Here is a 22,395-nt window from a genome sequence, read left to right as displayed (position 1 = left end):
ATAAACTTGTTCCAGGTATGTCAGTGGAATCTTGCCATTAACTCTGTTTTTCATTTTGAGCTTGTATTTTCTTTATCTTTTACACACCATTGCTAAATTAAGATATCTGTAATCAAAGAGGTGAGTTAACATTTTAACTTTATATCTCCCAATTCTGAGAAATAAAGTCAGATTTGCGAGATATCAATCTACAATTGCGTTATACAGTCAGAATTGCGAGATATAAACTAGCAATTGCGAGAGAAAAAAGTCAAGTTGATATCTCACAATTCTGACTTCATTTCTCAGAATTGCGAGATATAAAGTTAAAATGTTAACTCGCACTTGTGGGATAAAATGTCGCAATTATCTTGTAAAAATTTTTATTCTATTGGAGAAACAAGCTTCCAAACTACACAGTCTTGTTGCAGTCTGTATTCTGTGCTAGAAAGTTTATTAAGAGTTTCATGAACAGAGATGATAGGGAAAGTGACACAGGAAATACAGGAATTACACAAGAGAATGTGGCATGCTAGTGGGAGGTATAGCGCATCTCCAGAGGTGAGGGCAGGGTAGCATGACGAGGCAGTCATCTGACACAACACTATAGCCAGAGGCAGCATTTAAACATGGAGTGCAGGTCCGTACAAGGCTCTGAATTCAAACACACACACACACACACGCTCCTCTACTGGAGACAGATCTAAAATAGGAGTGGTAAGGTGTATTGCTTTAGAAAAATGCACAAACACACCTATTTCCTTGTCGTTTCTCATTAATTGAAATGCTCTTTTCACCACACATTCCACAGAATTGGAAGTGTAGTTAAAGGGATAGTTCACCCAAAAATGAAAATTCTGTCAGTATTTACTCACCTTAATATTGTTCCAACCCCGTAAGACTTTCGTTCATCTTCAGAACACAAATTAAGATATTTTTGATTAAATCTGAGAGCTGGATCACTACTCCATAGGCTTCTTAAGGGATTGAAACTTGCCGGCCCCGAAAAGTTATTAGAGACATTGTTAAAATAGTCCAAGTGACTACAAGGGACAAGAATACTTTTTGTCCGCAAAAAAAACAAAAATAACGACTTTATTTCAACTATTCATTTCCTTCTCTGTGAGCCTCGAGTCAGTTCATGTAGTTTAACAGCGTAGTGCTTCTGTGTTGTACGTCACACGTAGGCTCACTATTGGCCGACGCTGTTCATGTGTGTGATGCGTGTGACGTACAACACATTTTGTGCATTTTGGAGTATGAAAGGCTGGGGGTCACCTGATTTTTTTAAAATATGCCCTTTTTCTTTTTCCACAAAACGCAAGTAATATGGGGCGATATTAGGGGTGTGCCATATCATACCGTCCACGATAATACCGGTATACATTTTTACATGATAAAAAAGTGTCATATCGCGATATCAATGATATAGCGACGCGACGACGTATCGCGCATTTACGTTCCCTAGCACGCACAACAACAACACCTGTCTGAGCGCGAGAGCAGCCTGTCAGCCTCCGATGACGATTTAGCAATTTCACAAACAGCTTGAGTGTTCAGCGGGGCTGCCGACGCGCGTCTTCTCTCGCGCGCGTTTAGGAGTCGGGACATGACTGAATGGTCTCTTGCACAATCGGGCCATCAGTGCATCGTAACTAAAGTTTATAATTTTCAAGTCTTCTTAATTCTTATCAGTTTAAACATTCAAGCGGTTTTAAACTATCCAGTAAGCTACTCGCGCACTCTCTGAGAGAGGTGCACTGCATGTATACATAGAGTAACCTACAGCTCGCGAGAAACTAAAGTTATTTTTCGCGGATTATATCGCTTTAATGGGGGGAAAAACGCAAAATTGTGTCAAACTTCCGGTTTTGGTAAGTATACTCATAAACACAGTCGGTTATGTATAAAACGCATGTGACAGTGTGACAGACAGTATAATGAAAACAGCAATTGATCCGTGCACTAGCTGTAAAAGTGACACCAGCCATAGGCTATGCGTCTGTCATTAATGTTGTCGTCAAAACAACAAAAGATAGCTTTAATTGTAATGAATGAGAATTATTAGCCTATGTATTTAATTTAATCAGGAAACAGAACTAAAAGACTGTGTTATTTTACATTTGATTACTTTATTATGTTTCTGTAGTATTTCTGAATACTGGTGTTAGACCTACACACATTTAACATTTAATTCAAAGATTGAAATCAAGCTTCCTTGTGTTGTGTAAATTCTTAACAACAAAATTACCACATTGTAAAAACGCAATGAGTGAGCAAACATTTAGGCGAAATAAACATACTAAGAAAATTTTCAACAACAACAAAAAAAGTCTATATCGTCATAAATATCATTATCACAAATATTCTTGAAATATCGTGATAGAATTTTGAGGCTATATCGCCCACCCCTAGGCGATATGAGATTTTTAATTTCCTTTAACACCATCCAAAAAGCTTTTTAAACTAACCACTCTAAACCCGAGACCACCTATAGAGCCTCATGCGGTTATCCCAAAAATTCAGATAATGGGTTAAAGTAACATGATCTTTACATCCTCAGGGGAAGAGGACCACATGGTCGTTTCGGATATTGCTGTTGTAGTTTGAGGTGGACCTGCAGGTGTGTGTCCATTGATCATTTTCTGCAAGGGTCTCCAGGCATTAATAATGTGACAACCTGAAGTCAAAAAATCGAGAGGGCAAGATCACATGCTCAAGTGAAACTATAATTTTATGACCAAATATGCGAGCAAAAGACAAGTTAAACTTCATAATGCTACTTCTTCCCTTTGAAACTACTTGCCAGAAAAACACTCACATGTACAAACTCCCTTTTTGATCTTTCACACCAGTGTTTAAGAGAGTGGGGGAAAAAACAGCCTAATGTACACCTCAAACACCATTTCCCCCTTCCCATCAGCCACAGTCATTATGAAGACAAGAGTTGGGGGGAAAAGGGGGGTTTTCCAGCAGCAACTTGACCATGAAAGCAGGCAGCTGAATTTCATTATAGCATTGAGCTTTGAATAAGCCAGAACTAAAAGAACTTCAGAAAAGAGAGGGGCTGAACACACCTGTGCATTCGTGTTAGCTTCTGGCAGGGGGGCCAAAGGTCTGACCCGGGCTCATATGCCCCCAACCATTAACTTACGACAACCATGCTGATCCCCCTTCTTCCAAATCCAGCTTCAAAGCTTATAATTATCCCGACAGGCACGGGGGGGGGGGTGTTTCAGCCAAAGCAATGTGAAATCTAAAGAAATCATCTTTACATGCAAATTAGACAGACACTGAAACCCTGGCTGCGGTGTATTAAAGCGTGCCAGATTGGTTTATTAAATATATAATTACAATAATCCAGCCACATTGTCATTACCCGGTTCATCTGAATCAAAAGTATCCAGGATATTCCAAGAACTCGACATCAACTTGCCGGGAAAAGTCAAAGTCAAACCTCAAACTGTGAGGGCAAACTCCTGCAAGCGGCCGATGCTCTAGACAGCCAGTTCTTAACTGAAGATCAGACTGAACGGTCCCAAACCTGATCTAGGTCAGCTAAATATAAAGAAACCTGAAGAGAAAGGGACTTGATCATAACCACAGACCCGTTCGCATGGGGTGTAGACACTATTTTTATCATTATCACCCTCTTGTCTGGTCTGTTCGCCTTAAACGGCGTCCTGTGATACAGTTGTAGATACACTAGTAAGTGAAGGCAAAGTGTTTGCTTATCAGTAACATCAATCAAAGCTATAGCCTCTTCCTGTTTTCATACTCCCTGAAACATAAAAACTGTATGTGCAATATATATGGAATATGTGGAATAAGCAAATGCATTGATACTTTTGGAATCAATAAACAACTTTAAAGCTTAAAGGATGACAACAAAAAGTATATGGAATGAACTCTATTTAGAACAAATTAGTCTGATTCCACTGTAAGACCATGTGAAAAGTCCATTTTTACCTCAAGTTCTCAAAGGTTAAAGAGGTTTTTGACCTTCGTACGACATGCTGACAGAGAATTGGGGTTAATAGATTGTTGTGGAATGCCTTAATGAAAGATTATAGATAAACTACAGTTCAAAAGTTTGTGGTCGGTGGTTTTTATGTTTTGAAAGAAGTCTCTGAAAGAAGCATAAAATGGGTTGCATGCGCTAATATAAACAGCAGCATATACAAGGGCATCAAAGTCGAAGGTAAAGAGCTAACCAAATGAAGTAAAATACCACAAAAAGTTTTTTTTTTTTTTTTTTTTTTTTTTTTACAATATATTTGATCAAAATAATGGTTAGGTAGGGGCACACACACACACACACACACACACACACACACACACACACACACACACACACACACACACACACACACACACACACACACACACACAAAAGACGAAAGGGGAAAAAACAAACCCTAAATTCAAACATTGAAATTTTATTTGCATTTAAAGAGTTTAAAACATCCAGATCAAGCTAACAGAGACAGTCTGATAGTTTCTTGTTTTGTCTTTCCAATATGATTCGTTCCCACAAATGAATCCAGTTTGACGTTAGTGACGGGCTGATTTTCAGAGTGACTGAGATAAGAATATGAACCCATAAATACAGATAACTGTAAACCCGGCAAAAGTGTCTTTTAGCAGAGGACTCATTTAACCTATTAGTTCCAGGAGGATCCAACACAAATAACTTTATTCAACTTCTCTTCTCTTTAACAGCAGAAATGTAAAGCAGTGAAGCACCTCCACTTTTGTCTGCTTGCTGTGGACTGTATAAACTTCTCTACGCAGACTAAATTGGGGTTACAGTGCAAGTCCAAATGCAACACTGCCATCTATAGGCTAACATTCAAACATGCAGTAAATGGGTGCACGAGCACATAAATATCCTAAAAATCCCCCCAAGCATAAATACAATTAAAATACATGAAACTTCATCCATATCCATGAAATCACCAAACTCCAATTAAATAAGCAATTTAAAAAAGGAAAAAAAGGAAAGAAAATCATACATACCAAAAAAAGCAACAGTCCATTTGTCTCACTGCTCCCATCAGAGAAAAAAAAATACAATATTGATTGAGTCTGTAAAACACGCATGAAAGCACCCGAAGTGAAACCGTTCACTCCACGTACTGCTGCAGCGCAAACTCACTGCTTCATTTAACAAAGACCCAGCCCTTCCACTCCACAGGGTGCATGAGGAGAGTGGGTAGTCCCTATCAGCCACACACTCGCTATCATTACCCTCTTTTGTCTGACAGAGGGATGCCTCTTATTCTACCACTTTTGGAACTAAATAAAACAATGTGCTTTTTTTAACTTCCAAACCTATCTCCTCACCTCTGTCCAAGCGTGCATTTGACCAAGGACAGGCTGGAGCCAGTTATTTGTTTAGCTCTCCAGTGGAGCCAGGAAGACTGAGAGGCCCAGCGGCCGTTCTTCTCATGATAAAGAGCCTTGAGAGTGCTGGAGGCCAACGGAGCCTCCCAGAGTTACGCTCACAGAAAGCTGCACTACTACACTTTATTCATCAAAATGCATATCAAATTATAGAGCAGAATTAAGATTAAACTGTTTGGTTCTTTGTGTTAGATAATTGTGAACCTTCGAAAAAAGGTTCTAGTCAACCTTGTGAAAAGGATGAGAGAAAAAATAACATTTTTAGTTTTGTTCAGTCAAACTGACACAATATTACCTCAAAGGACCATTTATGGGAATCAAATATTAATCCTCAGGTTTGACTAATATGGATCCATTAGACTAGTTAAACATATTGTATTATCTTTAGTGTATATGTATGCATGTATGTATATGTATATATATATATATATATATATATATATATACACACACACACACACACATTCAATATTTAAAAATACATAATTTAAATAAAATTATTGCAAAACAAAATAAATACATTAAATATTTTCGTTTCTAACCTCTCAAATGATTTATTATATTTATATGTAACAATGATCTGTATTACACACACACACACACATACATATTTATATATTCAATTTAAGTGTATATTACAATATATAAATAGTTGATGCTATATAAAATTAAAACATTTATAAAACCAGAAAATAAATAAACTACACATTTTATTAGGTATACGCATTTAATACAATGTATTTTCCATATAGTTATTATCCATACAACATTTAAATAGTTTTTTTTAAGTTAAAGAGAAACAACACTTCAAAATACAACCAGACCATTCTTTTTTAATATCTTTACAATCTTGTAAAATAATAAATGTAAAATGTATATTCAATATAGTTACTGCTACACACAAAAAATATATATATATATATTAATTCATCCTGTGAACTAATAAATTGAATTTATTTATTTATTTTACTTTGTTCCTACATGCTAATTCCAAATTAAGATTTACGTTTTCAAGACAAATAAAAAATTAAAATAAATCATTGGAAGCCCAAAGCGCGTTCCTTGTTGACAGACACTAAAGGAATGTTTAAGACAGCAGTTACAAAGAAGCAGGAAGAATTCCAACGCTAAACACACCTTGCCAGTCTTAATTAGAGCTGCGTTTAAAGGCTAAAGGGTTTTGTTTGGCTTAAACACTTGAGCTGGCTTGGCTATAATGGTGCTAATGAGAAAGGGACAATTCCAGGGGGCTGGGAAGAGAGGGTCTGGATTTGGCTGGGAAATGCATGGAATAGGCAAACCTTGCTGCATGCGATACATTGGACATTAACCCTCATAAAAAATAAATAAAAAATTACCAGCAGAAGGGACTGGTATAACATACGCTGAGATTTACACATATTTAGCATACGCATCCCACCAGCTTTTGTCTGAAATGCGTTAAAAATCAATTTTCCCTCTGCTCCCTCGTCACAAGTCTCTATGATCCTGAAGCCTCCACAGCTGTTCCCCATGCCCGAAATCAGCACAACAAAGACCAAGAGCCTCCCCTGTGAAAGTTTGTTAAATCGTTCATTCGCTATGATTTCAATCGAGTGAGCAACCGTAAAAGAAGCAACAATATGTTTCAGGGAGGTTCTCCGATACGCTTTGTAAAACTCACCCTAATAGATGCCAACAAGGAAAGATGCAGGTGAAGGAAAGCAATAATTGGCTTAACCTCCGCTACCAAATCAGCTTCCAGATTGAAAGAGACGCAGTAACAAATTAACATTAATGCGTAAAAGGATCTTGTTAGTGGCCTAATGTATTCCCACTGAATTTTCATTTTCTAACCCTCATCCACTGTTTATGCACAGCCATCTGTTGAGCGCTGACTTGACCAGCTGTTTTGAGTCTCAGAATCTCCACTAGCCAGTCACTACTCTAGTAGTCTTTTGTCTCCAGTTGTAGATATGGTCCAGAGGGATTTCTGAGGTGACGTGATGGCCATTAAATGGCTTCCTTCAGCCATTCATGCTGATATATTGAGGGGACCAATATGCCGTGAGCTTATCAGCAGGAACCGAGAGATGCTCTTTAAGGTCGAATGACAAGCAGAACAGAGTATTCCCATGGCTAATTGATAAGCCGTATAATGTTATCTGAAAATGAAAGACCAGAGGAAGGAGCTTTGTGGGAAAAGAAATCAAGTAGAAACCTTAACGATTCTGACACATTAAATGAACTTCATAAAAAGTCTTAGGTTAAAAAATAAGAAAACAAAAGAGATACCCAATTCATAGCTATTTGCTGAGTGAAATAGGTTTAACAGATTTAGGTTGTTTACTGGCAGCAAGTGTGGGAGAGATGTAGATAATAGTGTTGTCACAGTGAAGTGATTTGTCTCACCACACAGTCGAGGAAGAGAAACTGCAAGGATCCCATTTGGGTTAGCCACTGGTAGATGAAGCCAGTTTGAGCAAAGCCCCACATTTACACCCTGTAACTGCCATCCAACACACACACACACACACAAACACTTTTCTACCCGTCCCATTCTCCCCATTGGATCTGTCGGACTGTCAGAACACTAAAGCGTGCTCTGTAAAACCTCTCATGACAAGAACGAATGCACTAGACGCAGTCTGGCAGTAAATATTTTAATAGCTTCCTGTATAACAACCGAGGCAGGAATAGGCTGAACAATAGCAAAAAGGGGTGCAAGAATACTTAGATTGGCCTTGCTTAGTCAATCAACAGTAAGTAAGACGTTTTACTTTTATTCAGCAAGGTCGTATTAATGTGGCAGTAAAGACATTTATTATTTTACAAATGATTTATATATTTTTTTAAATGCTGTTCTTTTAAACTTTGTATTCAAAGAAACCTGAAAAAAGTTTCCATAAAAATTAAGCAGCACGATTTTTTTTACATTTACAATTTTTAAATATTTACAATTAGGGCTGCCCTCAACTAAAGATTTTTGAACGTTTATTTAAACTATTTGTCGAATTTCCTCCACTTCTGCAGTTATTTTTCTCTGTTTGTATTCAATCATTTCCCAAAGTCATCTTGAATGTTCAATTGTCAATACAACTGAAAAATTTGAGAGAATATCCCATAAGCTGAATTCATAAATTGATGTTGATTTTCCTAAAATGTTTTAGTCACCATTATGGTGATCACTGTTCCCTTTGGTTGGGCACTTGAAGCTTCATTTACTATTGTAATTCTCTTCCCATGATGCAGCGATGCAACAAGTGTGTGTGTGTGTGTGTGTGTGTGTGTGTGTGTGTGTGTGTGTGTGTGTGTGTGTGTGTGTGTGTGTGTGTGTGTGTGTGTGTGTGTGTGTGTGTGTGTGTGTGTGTGTGTGTGTGTCTGTGTGTGTGTGTGTCTGTGTGTGTCAGTGTGTTTTTATGCATGAATGAATGAATGAATGAATGAAGTATAACAACTATATATCATGTCTATTAATGATATTTTATAATCTTGTTGCTAACACTTATGTCCTAAAAACCTTGTGAAACTTTTAATTGGGTTTACATAATCCCTCTATATTTGAATGACTCTGCAAGATTGTCACAAGTCACAGACTTGAATGTTGAAGTCTGTGTGGCTCAAGTATGATCAATTGCAAGATTGTCACAAATACAGAGGGATTATATATATAGTCTCCAAAACACAACAATGGTAACAATTATATTTTATTTAAAGTAAATTATCAAGTACTCTCTACAGTTCTTTTTTCGTTACTAGAACTCTTGTGTAAGTGAATTATACTAACTAAGCATTTGTCAGTACCACATACTATTCCTATTTCAGCTTACTTGTTTTTTAAGGCAATCGGTTTGCATGCTTTTTTTTTAAGTAAGTCCAACTAATTAGATTTTACAGTGTACTAATCACATGTATTAAGCCACATAAATCAAATAATAACAACTAATTTTAGTTTTCTGTGTTTTCGGGTACAGATAACAATCTGAGAATATTTGTTATCCACTTGTATTGGTTGACAATCGCTTGACATTTCAAGCATTCTATAGCTAGCTATATTTATTATATCTGTGAGGCAAGTATAGACTGAGTTTTGGGGGGGGGGGGGGGTTTGGCACGCTCAAGTTCACAGAGACTGAGATGGCAGAAAGTGCATCCCGTTTGTTTTATTTTACAACGGCACAGCATTTTCTTATTATTCTGAGCTTACACAAAAGTAGACCCTCTGTAAGCAAGATATACTTTAGCTGCCTTCCACACTCCACAGTCCATACAATCACTTGGACATGTGCCTAATAATAGCGCACATTTGTTTAGCGGCTAAGTTACCAAACCACCAAATCATCATATTAGAATGATTTCTGAAGGCTCATATTACACTGAAGCCTGGGGTAATGATACTGAAAATTCAGCTTTGCCATCACATGAATAAATTACATTTTTAAACACATTAAAAACTTTTTTATTAATAATAATAATAATAATAATTTCACAATATCACTTTATTATCGAAGGCTTGTGAGCATAAGAGACTTTCTTTTTAAAAAACAATAAAAATCTTACCAGACCAAACATTTAAACAGTGTATACCAACATGTTTTTATATCATTTGAGATTCACAAAGGCGGTGGTTTAGGCTACAAAATGAGAATTAGTGAAATGGTTAGCCGAAGATAGCAAAATAATAATTTACCAGATTAAGACCTTGTGTGTGGTGCTTTCCCTAGTTCTTTTGAAAGAGACATTATAGTCTGTAAATGGACCCTTATGTGTGCTCAAACTGAAAGGTATAATGAGTGTTGTGGTTGACAGCATGTAGGCACCATCTAACCATTGACAAAATCCAGTATGTTCACAAAAGGTCTCTGTCTGAGGATTCGCACACAACCAACTAAAGTAAAGGTCTCTTAATAAACACCCATCAGTTTTTTTTCATAAAGGCATTCATGCATACACCCTATCCAAAAACGACTGGCTGTTCGAGAAACAAAAAGAGAAGACCCACAGTTTTCAGAGCTTATGATATGCAAATAAAGCATGCAGCAGAAAACCCCTTTAACAGATGACAAGCATTGCCAGGAGAAAGAAAAAGAGATATTGAGATCAGTAGGATGATGTCGACTGATCCTTTGACATTTAAAGAAAGAAAAAAAACACAACAAACACAGGCATAGGAATGTATAAACATACACGGATGAAGCAGCAGCTGGTTTTCTGCTGTAGTCATTATCCATGATATCTGACATGAATTTAACTATCCCCTTCAGCTAAAGCTGATTTTGCACATCGACATGATAATGCCTGTTTAATGTTTCTGATGTTCAGACATGTTGAATGGTGCTGACAGCTGTGACTAGTCATTTCAAACTTTTCAGAGTGCACACATGTGCAGCTGATCAGAAATATACACACAAAGTGCAGCCAGCGCATTTCATAAAGAGAACATGAAAACAAAGGAAACCTTCAACTTGTATAACACATCAGTAAGTGTCTGTAAGAGCTTTCAGCAAAGCTCTAAATGCAAGCTATCATTACACCAAGAATACACAGATATTAAAGACTTTATTTTATTAGTCCATCTCAACACATCGATTTCAGTCTTGTCTCAACAAGCATTATTTAGCAAGCAATACAAATTATTCATCTGAAACAGTAGGACAATTTCAGCTGAGCTCCTTGGGACCATTTGCCCCTCCTGACTGATATCGTTTTTTTGTTTGTTTATGGTGTGAGGGGTCAAAGGGTCATAAGGTTATGACAATACTAGCACACCCTCCTGCAGATAATGCTCTGTATTGTGTGGAGATCACTGGAGCTCTGCTCTCAGCAGGAAGTTGAGAGCTGTGATAAGTGAGTTCTTGAGGAGAACAGACAGTGCCTTTGTGAGCCTATGGGTCACTGTACGCTCACATCAAAGCAGGAATCCCACATCCAGACCGTCCCTGTAATTACAAGAACTCTGAGAAGTGGAGGAACTCGTGAGAAAACTTTAATATGATTATAAAAATGTGTGTGAATTGGATCTTGGTGAAACTTACAGCTATGAGATGCATAGAGTATTATGCATATTTACACCATCAATTACCTGTCACATACATTTAAAACAATCCCATGATACTACACTGTAAAATTGCCTTTGTCTTTCTACTTCAAAATGCCATGTGTTACTTGCATTTCTAAGTGAAAATCGTTTTAAAGTAAAACATACACCATTGTTTAGTGTACATAAAGTATAAATAAAATGTTGTTGGAAAACATGAGTGCTCCACGTATGTCAACAGAATACACGTTAGTCTTAGGGCCTTGCGGTGCAATCATTATTTACGTAGCAATTATTTTTCTCACAATGTTGCACTGATACTGCATGTCCTTTTGTCAAGTGTTCATTCGTATAGTTTCCTACAGATGTGACCAGTCACGGAAACTAGGGACACAAGTCGGTTCTGGGGCATTTTGAGTTATTCATAGATTCTGAGAGTGTAATATCCAAGCTTTCCAACGATGTGTAACATGTGGAAAACTGATAATATTTGGAGAAGTTGTGGCCATTTTAAAGTAGGCACTTAAAAAAGCTCAAAGAGGAGAAAACGAGCTAAAGATTGTGCAGTTCTCACCTGTCTCTGCTGCTGGGGGTGACAATAGGGCTAATTTACATCTCATTTAGATAAGCCATACCCCCTGTAAAGCTCCTCCATGTGCTTTACAGCTTTTTTTACACTTCGAATGAGTGCACTTCTGCTGCACTAGGCGAAAAACAATTGTGCTGCCCCTCTATTTGCAACGTACCAGCAACAACACACAAAGACCAATAATGCCATATAGCCTGCATATAACGCGAAACCAGCAACAACACATAAAGACCAATATGCCATATACATATAACGCGAAACCAGCAACAACACATAAAGACCAATATGCCATATACATATAACGCAAAACCAGCAACAACACACAAAGACCAATATGCCATATAGCCTGCATATAACGCAAAACCAGCAACAACACACAAAGGCCAATATGCCATATACATACAGTATAACGCAAAACCAGCAACAACACACAAAGACCAATATGCCATATACATATAACGCAAAACCAACAACAACAAACAAAGACCAATAAGCCATAGGCCTACATATAGCGCAAATAGTACGCAACGCTCGTGTGCCCAAAATGTCAACAATATTAAAGTTTATGTAGGAGGCAAATGCCTGCTGGCATTTTTCTTTAAGCAGTCATTTCTGCAATTTTCCAAATAATCACATTTCACCTCCTCAAATTACTGTTGCAAATCTCTTTACACCACTTTCTTATGTGCGTATACACACACAAATGAAATGTCCGCAAGCACATTATATCATCAGCAGGTTCAGCATCTTAAATAACGACTAAAGAGCAAATGAAGCTTAACTTACATTTCAGAAACACGCACGGCAGGCCTTCATCGCAGCAGCAAAGGTCTTAACTGCATCCTCTATTTCGATTCTCCGTCACATATGAAACAGCCAGCCACCGCTGTCAGCGAGCCGAGCCGCCGTATTGAAGCACTGAGGGCGAGCGCGCTGCGCCCATACCTCCGGTTCAGTTTCCCGAGCCCACGAAGTGCGGCGAAAACATTTTCGGTGTAACTGCCAGACGGTTCATCTCGTCTGCGACAATCTTTGCGGCATCCATCTTCATTGAATTTTGATATCAGAGAGAGCTGGCCAGAGCACAGCATAATAAGTAGCCATGTGGTTGACTTGGAGGGCGGGGGCAAAAGCGCCGGGTTATTCAGTATGGAAATACACACAGACAATGACACGCCACGCCCCTACTGCATGCTAGAATCTCCGAAAACAAGCCGATTTCAACCTCAAAATGTAAGCTTTTAAATATACCAATACTGCTATCTCAAACATGGAGAGGCTTCTTCGTGATTTCAATTAACAGATTCTCCAAAAAATTGAAAATCACCAATTTTGAAAAAAAACTCTTCTTTCTCATTTTGCTCGAAAGTTGTGCTGCCGACTTGTGTCCCTGGTTTCTGTGACGGGTCACACAGATGAACTAATGAAGCAGCAGGTCATCTCAAGAAGCATAAAGTCTAAAAGTGGAGTCCAATTAGCTAAATTTCAGCTGAATTTGGCAGGCTAAAAAGGTCCATTGTCAATAGCGTATATATGTATGGAGCACAACTCACACATAAGTCACTTTCAGACTAAGCAGCTTTCTGTCAGTGTGCATGGTGAATTTGCATGACTAACTTGAACATAAGCAAAATCTCCATTCGGAAACTTTTTTGCTCTTACATGAAACTCCCAATTGCGCAGATTCCAAACTGCTTGTTAAGTCATGACGTAGCAATCCTGTTTCTAGGTCCACTGCATTAGAAGCTTTAGTATTTCCAACATCCTGCAGTGCTGTGTCCCTTGTTGTTTGAATCGATCAAGTCCAAAAAAACTATGCAATTGTCATTCTACCGCTTTCCTTGCGATGAGAAAGAGAAGAGGAAATGACAGCAGTTGAATTCTTAAACGAACGTACAAAGATACATAACGTTTGGCGCTAGGTTTTGCTAATGTTAGACTCCACCGGTAAAAGCCAAACCGGCCCATTGCGGATACCCCTGATATAACCTTTATAGTTTTTGTGCTAACCAAGCAAGAGTACAGCTAATACTACTGTCTACAAACTCTGAGTATTATTTATATTTAACTTGCATGCTTCTCTTTTCTATGCATATCGCTTGAACATTATTGTATTGTATTGAGCCTGAAGTTTAAGATTTTCATTGACATTAAGCACTTCCCTGAAATTGCTGTGCACATGAAAGAGGTTTTATACAGGAGTGAAAACTTCAACCCAAACTGAAATTCTAGGGTGTGCAGTTGACTTTTATCCAACAGCAAAGTTGCTAGGGCATCGCGGTTCCCATGGAATGAGGGGAAGACTTTCCAATTCCCCGACCACCTTAGCCATACCCCAAACCGGAAGAAACAAATGGTCGTTACCAGTAGTGAGGATGAAAGAGCGGATTGGAGAAACAGAAGCAAACTATTTCCTTCAGTCAAATGTCCTCCAATTCTGACAATATTTCACCGGGTTGCCTGATTCTGCCTGTTTTTGGAAGCGCTTTTTTCTAGGTTTCGAGCTAAAACATCACTCTAATTGGACTGTCTAAATTATGCCCCTATAGTCGATAAATTGCTACTGACCTTAATGAAGCTTAGACTTAATTGTGGCCTCATTTTGTAACAAACTATTTTTTGTAGGCCATTTTTGACCGTGAACACCACAAGTGTAACAATGTGAACTAGAGTTTAGGGCTGCAGCTATCGATTCTTTTTGTAATCGATTAATCTAGCACTTAATCGATTGATTAATCGAGTAATCAGATATTTGTTTTGTGTGTTTTATTAACAGAATAGTTATATTAAACGTGTGTCTATTTCAGTTAAAGCTGTTATAAGTTATATACTATAAGTTATATAGTATGCAAGTTATAAAGCTATCTCATATGTGAATTTACCTTTAAGATGTTATAATATAACCACTCTAAGCATCTAAGCATATTTGTGCATTCTGGTAGTTTAACGCTTAAGAAGAGCTGTAACGTGACTTGTTGAACATGCAGTAAAAGCTGACGCACTTTTTGTTCCGTGCGTTTTAACTGAAAAATGAGTACTCCGAATCTTTTAAAAACCAACAGCCTGGGGACTTAAATTTTTTTGTTGTTGTCTGTATTTGGCAGACCTGAAATACAAACAAGGTCTCACAAAGACTGCAATACAATATTTGTTCCTCCATCACGTCCCGGTGTGTACAGTGAATGCATGCTGAAATGATTGTTGCGTGGCTACATAAAAGTTTAAGCATATGTGATGCATTGCTGCAATTTGTCTGACTGGCGTGTGTGTGTGTGTGTGTGTGTGTGTGTGTGTGTGTGTTGTGTGTGTGTGTGTTTGTGTGTGTGTGTGTGTGTGAAGGGGTTCTTTTTTAGGCTATACTCTTGCAATTGAACGTGATAGTTACGTTTACTACTTAAAAATGTCATCAAAGCTAAAAATCATATCTAGTCAAACCGCATCAAGACATCGCTACAAATACAGTATGGGATTAAAATCAGCGAACATCAATAGGCTTAGACTACGTTACCTTGTTTCAGCGAGTTAAGTGTATTAAGTGAATTAAAGGGTTAGTTCACCCAAAAATGAAAATTAAGTCATTAATTACTCACCCCCATGCTGTACCAACCCCGTAAGACCTTCGTTCATCTTCGGAATACAAATGAAGATATTTTTGATTAAATCTGAGAGGTGGATCACTGCTACATAGGCTGCCAGAGGGAATGAAACTTGACGGCCCAGAAAGTCATTGAAGAAAATGTTTAAATATTCCATGTGACTACAGTGGCTCAACTATAAGTTTATCAAGCGACGAGACTACTTTTTGTGCGGGAAAAAAAACAAAAATAACGACTTTATTCGACTATTCCTTTTCTTCCTTGTGGGCCTGAGACGAGAGTTCAAGAGATTTCCACGACGCATGCGCGAGAACTGAGAAGAGAACGTTCTTCTTCTAATACGTCTTGTTCAGTTCTCGCGCATGCGTCGTGGAAATCTCTTGAACTCTCGTCTCAGGCCCACAAGGAAGAAAAGGAATGGTCGAATAAAGTCGTTATTTATGTTTTTTTTTCGGGAAAAAAGTAGTCTCGTCGCTTGATAAACTTATAGTTGAGCCACTGTAGGCACATGGAATATTTAAACATTTTCTTTAATGACTTTCTGGGCCGTCAAGTTTCATTCCCTCTGGCAGCCTATGTAGCAGTGATCCACCTCTCAGATTTAATCAAAAATATCTTCATTGGTGTTCCGAAGATGAACGAAGGTCTTACGGGGTTGGTACAGCATGGGGGTGAGTAATTAATGACTTAATTTTCATTTTTGGGTGAACTAACCCTTTAAGTGTGTAATGATCCCCCACTTTAGACAATTTCTGCCGTTTATTTACATATTTATTCTCCGCCATTGCGCCAAATAAATTCAAAATATATGCTTCCTGAACAGGTCCGTGTGAATAAACGGTCCGTGTGAAACAATCAAATCCCTGCGCCGCGCGTATAGTGCGCGTCATAGGAATTTAACGAGGCTTCGAGGCAGAGTTTTTGCCTCGAGAAATTTTTGTAATCGAGTAACTCGAGGAATCGTTTCAGCCCTACTAGAGTTGTGCTGTACAATAACCGGATCTAGTCATACATGTGCTTAATCGGACATTAACTGATTTGACATTGGTTTTATCAAATAACGTTAATGTTTCAGCTCCTGCGATCAATGTCTAACGTTAGATTAGTTGACGGTTGCGGTGCATGTGAGAAAGGAGCTATAGTTTTTTCAAGCACTTTAAGTAACTTTGTTTATCTTATTCACAGTACACTACCATTATATTTTCTTTACATCACAGTGAAATAATAACAAAATTAACTTTGCATTTGTCAAACAGAGGCAACATACATATTGCGAAAGCCCTGGACAAACACAGTTTTCTGTAAATAAATATCCTTGTTGTCCATCCTACCACTAACCATAAATGTGAATGAAAAACACTTATTCTAGTTAAAATAACACAATTTCGAATGCTTACCTAGTCTAAAAGTTAGTTCCTTTGCCACAGACTGTCTTGACATTCGAAGCGAGTAATGGCGAATGTCAAAACGGATGGTTTTGAAGCTTAGTTGATGTGACATCATGTGGTCACGTGACAAGAAAACGTCTTGTTTGAAGTAAAAATAATATTTAAGTCAAATTGTTGCTTTTAATTTTGTCTAGGGTGTTCATTATTTGCATTTAGGCAAACTGAACAAAACAGGTTTAAACCAGAATCGATGTTTTTCACTTAGTCCAATATGAAAATGCATTTTAAATAAAGTTTCACTTTTTTCAGTGTAGATCTGGAAACAAGGTTTAATTGTAGCACAGCCACAGTAACCAACATTTTTAACACCATTGTTAGTGCGCTGTATAAAAGACATCCCCTCCGCAGCTTGACTGCACTGAGGTTACTCTCTGTGAAATAGAGAGGCTTGACGCAAAGTCAATTATAGAGCATGTACTAAGGACGGACCACACTGTAGGCTCTAATCGGTATAGCTCCCAATGGAGTTATTACCTTTGCCAGTGACCTGTATGGTGGGAGTGCCTCACACAAGGCAATAACAGGTGACTGTGGACTTCAATACCTACAACCAGGTGGTATGGTTATGGCAGACAAGGGCTTCACAATTTACAACATATTGCCAGTGGGAGTTTTGCTAAACATCTCGTCTTTCCACATCAATGGACAGTTGACAAAGGAAGTGAACAACAACAGATTAATCTCCAACGCTAGGATACATGTGGAGTGTTCCACCCAGAGGCTGAAATTGTGTGTGTGTGTGTGTGTGTGTGTGTGTGTGTGTGTGTGTGTGTGCGTGTGTGTGTGTGTGCGTGTGTGTGTGTGTGTGTGTGTGTGTGTGTGTGTGTGTGTGTGTGTGTGTGTGTGTGTGTGTGTGTGTGTGTGTGTGTGTGTCTTACAAATTTACAAACGCCTATTTTTCATGAAATTCAATTAATTAACTGATGTGTTAATCTTATGAGCATGTTAAAAATTGTTGAATAACAAGGATTAATAGAATGACTAGATTTCACCCTCTAAATTTTTATCTAAATTGTAGTCAGAAATATTTCTAAAGAGATTTATTTATCCAATTTTGGCTTAAAAACGGTTTACCAGTAATCTGCATTAGCAAACCCACACAATGGGCAGTTTGAGAGGAGTGAGATGCTCTTTCTTGTCTACAAGCTGCCTGGGTCAATTAGACATGGCACCCCAAGTGGACTGATTTTACAGAACACAGCTCGGCTCATGAACTTGACACTAGAGGAATGCCTGGGAATGAGCTCAGAAATTGCAAGTATGGCTTAACGAATCAATGAGCACTGATCAAATTAGGAGAAGCATTGTCTATCGAACGCAAAGCTGACTCCAGGGACCCTCCTCTCTCAGTGGACATGTGGAGGAGTCTGTAAATAGACCCCTCAATAGCGGTCCTGTCAGATAGCCACACAAACACGTAAAGTTTGGTTTGGAGCAGTACCCAAGTGAAAAATAAATATACTAAAATGTATTTGAAATACATTTATTTTATGCCAAGTATACTATAAATACATTTACATATGCATGTACTTAATATAAATACTCTGCAATTGTACGTTCAGTATACTAAATTGATATAGGCCTACTTAAAGTCTGCTAAATTGGAACTAATTTGTTTACTTAATGCACTTTAGTTATCCGGAAGTAGTGCTATGGTCCAATTAATGATATACTTAAGTATATTTGATTGTGCTAAACTATTGCAAGTATACTTTAGGTACACTTTAAATATCTTGCATTTAAAGACTGATATTACACAGAGATCATCCATACTAAGAGTGATATCATCCAGAAACTTGCGCTCTGCAAGTGAATGTCATCTTGTGGTACCATCTCAGAGGCAAAACAAATTCTTGGACCTTTACCATGGCTGTTCCCTGCTGGTGGAATGATCTGCCTAACTCAACCAGAGCTTCTGAGTCCGTAGCCACTTTCAAGAAATGGCTGAAGACACATCTTTTTCGGCAGCACTTGATCCAGTACTAACACTTTCTCTTCTATTCTATTTTTTATTATAAAAATAAAATAAAATAAAAAATATATACTGCGTTAGATTAAATTGAGAAGGGTCATAGCACTTGCATATTGTTGTCTGATTGTTAGTTTAACTGCTTCTATTGTTCTCATTTGTAAGTCGCTTTGGATAAAAATAAAATGTAATGATATTATAACACATTTTAGGCATAATATTAAGAAATGTGAGTTGTGCAATAATGAGATACTCAAAGTTTACTTATAATATTTTTATCAATAAGTCTCAAGCGATGTCAGTAAATATGTTAATGAGTTTGTGCTATACTTGGTGTGAAATAAATGTATTTAAATACATTTTGGTATAGGGTTTTTTCACTAGGGTAGTTAGAGGAACTTGCAGATAATCTGGAACTACTGAGAGGGGGAATAATGGATTTTTAGAAGAAAAAAAAATAAGGATAAGTTGCAAGATTCTTAAATTCTGATACTTAAGGCAGTTTTAAGGGGTTTACAAAGGATTATCAAAGATCAGTTCAAAAGTAGGATGAAGCTTTGTGAATCTTATGAAGTAAATATAAAAAGCTCAATATATATTTCATTCAAATCTTCTGAATCGTTTTAAACATGACCAGTTCTCTGTTGCTTAGAGGCTTTGAGAGATCTATCACTGTACAGCACACTTGTCTGGCAAGGCCTGTGGTTAAGGAATTTTTAATTAAGTCATCACACCACAAGCCCCTATTACACAGTCCAAACTCTCACATAATACATAACACAGCATATGACTGCAAACAAGTCAAGTATCTGTGCCTCAGAAGATAAAAGTAGTGTTAACTGATTGTCTTAAAGGGGGGGTGAAACACTCAGTTTCAGTCAATCTCATGTTAATCTTGAGTACCTATAGGATAGTATTGCATCCTTCATATCTCCAAAAAGTCTTTAGTTTTATTATATTTATAGAAGAAAGATAGGCTGTACCGAGTCTTTCCGGAAAAAAACGAGCGGGTGGAGGCGTGCCGTGTGGACGGAGCTAAATAATCACGAGCGCGCGAAGCTTTTGCGTTGAGAGCGTCTGGAAGCTGTGACATCCCAAAACAAAAAATGGCTAACAATCAGATTCAGCCATACATTTTTGATCCCGAATCAGATCCCGAGGCTGAAATTGAAGACGAGCAGCAGCAGCGACAACTACAGCAGGACGTCTCTATGTGGTGTGTACTGGAACTGTATAACTTATATTTGCTTAGCGGTTTTTGTAAATGACTAATTTCACTTTATCTTTGGTGACATTCTTTATTGCAGCGCCGCCGATGACTTCCATAAAGCCGAGCACAGCGCTTTGATGGGCATTCTGCTTTCGCTCTCTCGCTCTAGGCTACAGGTGCGCACGCGCCCTTCCGGGAGAAGTGCCCTAGGGACCCGTATAAGGAAATTCCGGCGCATCTGACGTCACACACGCCCATACTCGAAAAAAACTTTCCGAAACTTGTGACAAACCGGAAGGAGTATTTGTGGCACAGAAACAAACCGGAAGGAGTATTTGTGGCACAGAAATACCCCCCCCCCCCCCCCCCCCAACCCAACATAAAATGCGGTAACATGTTTCTAATTTGTCATTTACATTTCGTTTTTACACTCACTAAACAAAGCAGCAATACACATGTATCATATGTCTAAATTAATGAAAAGTCATGTAGGAAAGTTATAATGCCTTACATAACATGTCATGGGTTAAGTTATTTGTTTGGCGAGTGATTCAGTATTACCAAGATTTAGTAAGAGAAAGATGCATGCTTTTTAGGCACTGTAAAAGAGAAACTAAAAAAACTATTGTTTCATATTTGCATAAGAATACATAAATTAGACATTTACTTTCCCTATAACAATAAAGGACTCAGCTACAACATTTAGGTTTGCCCAGCCACTCTCTTGAGAATGAATAATGGATGTTCTAACAAGGGAAAATACTTCACACAGTGCAGTAAGCATATTAAAGTACATAAATAGTAGCAAACCATCCCTTGAGATGATCGTGAAATTAAATCTCCATATTTGCATCCATGTACGTTTGCAAATGCACTCTCTCTGTAATGTCATGATGGCACTTTAACTAAGAATCGCAACTTCACTGTGCTGTTACACGGATTAGTGTGAGTGGACAGTTTAAAACGCCTCATCTTGAATTAACATTAAACTATTATAGCCAAATATAAAACTGATTGGTTGTATATACTATAAGCTGGCTAACGTTAGTCTAATGTTATGTATTTGAACACCGTCATTAGAACTCTATAACCGCCAAAAACGTGTTATTAAAATATTTTTTACAAACATTTTCTATCATAGAGAATGTTTAAATACTAATATCAGCTTATGAGGGAAACGTAGGCGGAGTTAGTGGTGCTTCTGACGCCCGTTTCACACATACTCCGTGTGCAGTGCGTATGCGGTGCGTTTTGCGGTGCGTATGCGGTACAGGAGCAGCACACGCTATAGTGCTTTCACATAAGCTGCGTTTGCAGTGCAGTGCGTAACTGATCCGTGGCTGTACCACAAACACATAGGCTACTCACTATTTTTATTTCAAATCCAGAAGTTATGCAGCAACTTTTATAAATAAAAAAAGTTGTCAGCATTGTGATTCTCTTTGTATACAAAGTTGAATGGACGTATGCACGTTTAAACACAATTTAAACAACATAGCCCTATAATTCCATGCATTACTTCTATATACTGTATATTAAGTTGCTCAAGCAAGTGGTGAAATATTTAACCATGTAGCCTACTTATATTAAAATCGCAAACATTTTAAATTAAAACTTAAAATTGACAAAAACAGCCGACTCTCATGCCTTTTCTTTTGCATTTAAATTTTAATACAATAAATCTTGCATGGCACAAAGAACTTGTTTCTCCACCTCCACGAATGAGACGAGTGTCGTTCATTATGTCCTTGTTGAGGTAAATTGTAGTTTTCCTTTCTTAAAACCCCGGTCTTACAGTAAAAAGATGAAAAGTAGTATTTAATTAAATACATTTATGGTGAGATTACTACATTTTATTGAATTAAATACATTTATGGTGAAATTACTACATTTTCAGGTCAATCTGTGTTCCCAGACAGCATTTACATCTGTGACAAGTCCGTTTTCGAATCAGTAGATTCGCGCAGCAGTCGCACTCAATATGCAGATCTGCACCAACTCTGCGCCAGACTTGTCTGTAGCTTCAACTGTGACAGTCCGTCCGGCGGGTGCGGCGACGATCCGGGGCAGACCATACGCGCCACAACTGAATTGAGTCCGCCTGGCGAGTTTGGACCGGATCCGCGCGAGCTGCGCAGACCATACGCGCCACAACTGAATTGAGTCCGCCTGGCGGGTTTGG

General features: G+C 38.0%; 1 protein-coding gene and 1 pseudogene across 4 annotated transcripts in view; one reads left to right on the top strand and one right to left on the bottom strand.

Annotated features, from left to right (window-relative positions):
* The window catches only part of kank1a (KN motif and ankyrin repeat domains 1a), a 63,314-nt gene that overhangs the window by 23,747 nt on the left and 17,172 nt on the right, over nt 1-22,395 (bottom strand). Inside the window, exon 1 of one of the 4 annotated variants that reach the window (XM_077231538.1) lies at nt 4,999-5,147. The exons of the other annotated variants lie outside the window; for them this stretch is intronic. The gene's annotated coding sequence lies outside the window, so the exon portion shown is untranslated. Of the gene's footprint in view, nt 1-4,998; nt 5,148-22,395 lie in introns of those variants that run through there. 4 annotated transcript variants of the gene reach the window in all.
* LOC143738913 (uncharacterized) lies at nt 457-22,376 on the top strand (annotated as a pseudogene).

The sequence above is a fragment of the Siphateles boraxobius genome, unplaced genomic scaffold (assembly GCF_051911475.1).
Source record: "Siphateles boraxobius isolate OS27281-9 unplaced genomic scaffold, OSU_SipBor_1 16, whole genome shotgun sequence".
Taxonomy (NCBI): domain Eukaryota; kingdom Metazoa; phylum Chordata; class Actinopteri; order Cypriniformes; family Leuciscidae; genus Siphateles; species Siphateles boraxobius.
The sequence above is the reverse complement of the archived record's forward strand: the minus strand, read 5'-3'. Positions and strand labels throughout refer to the sequence as shown.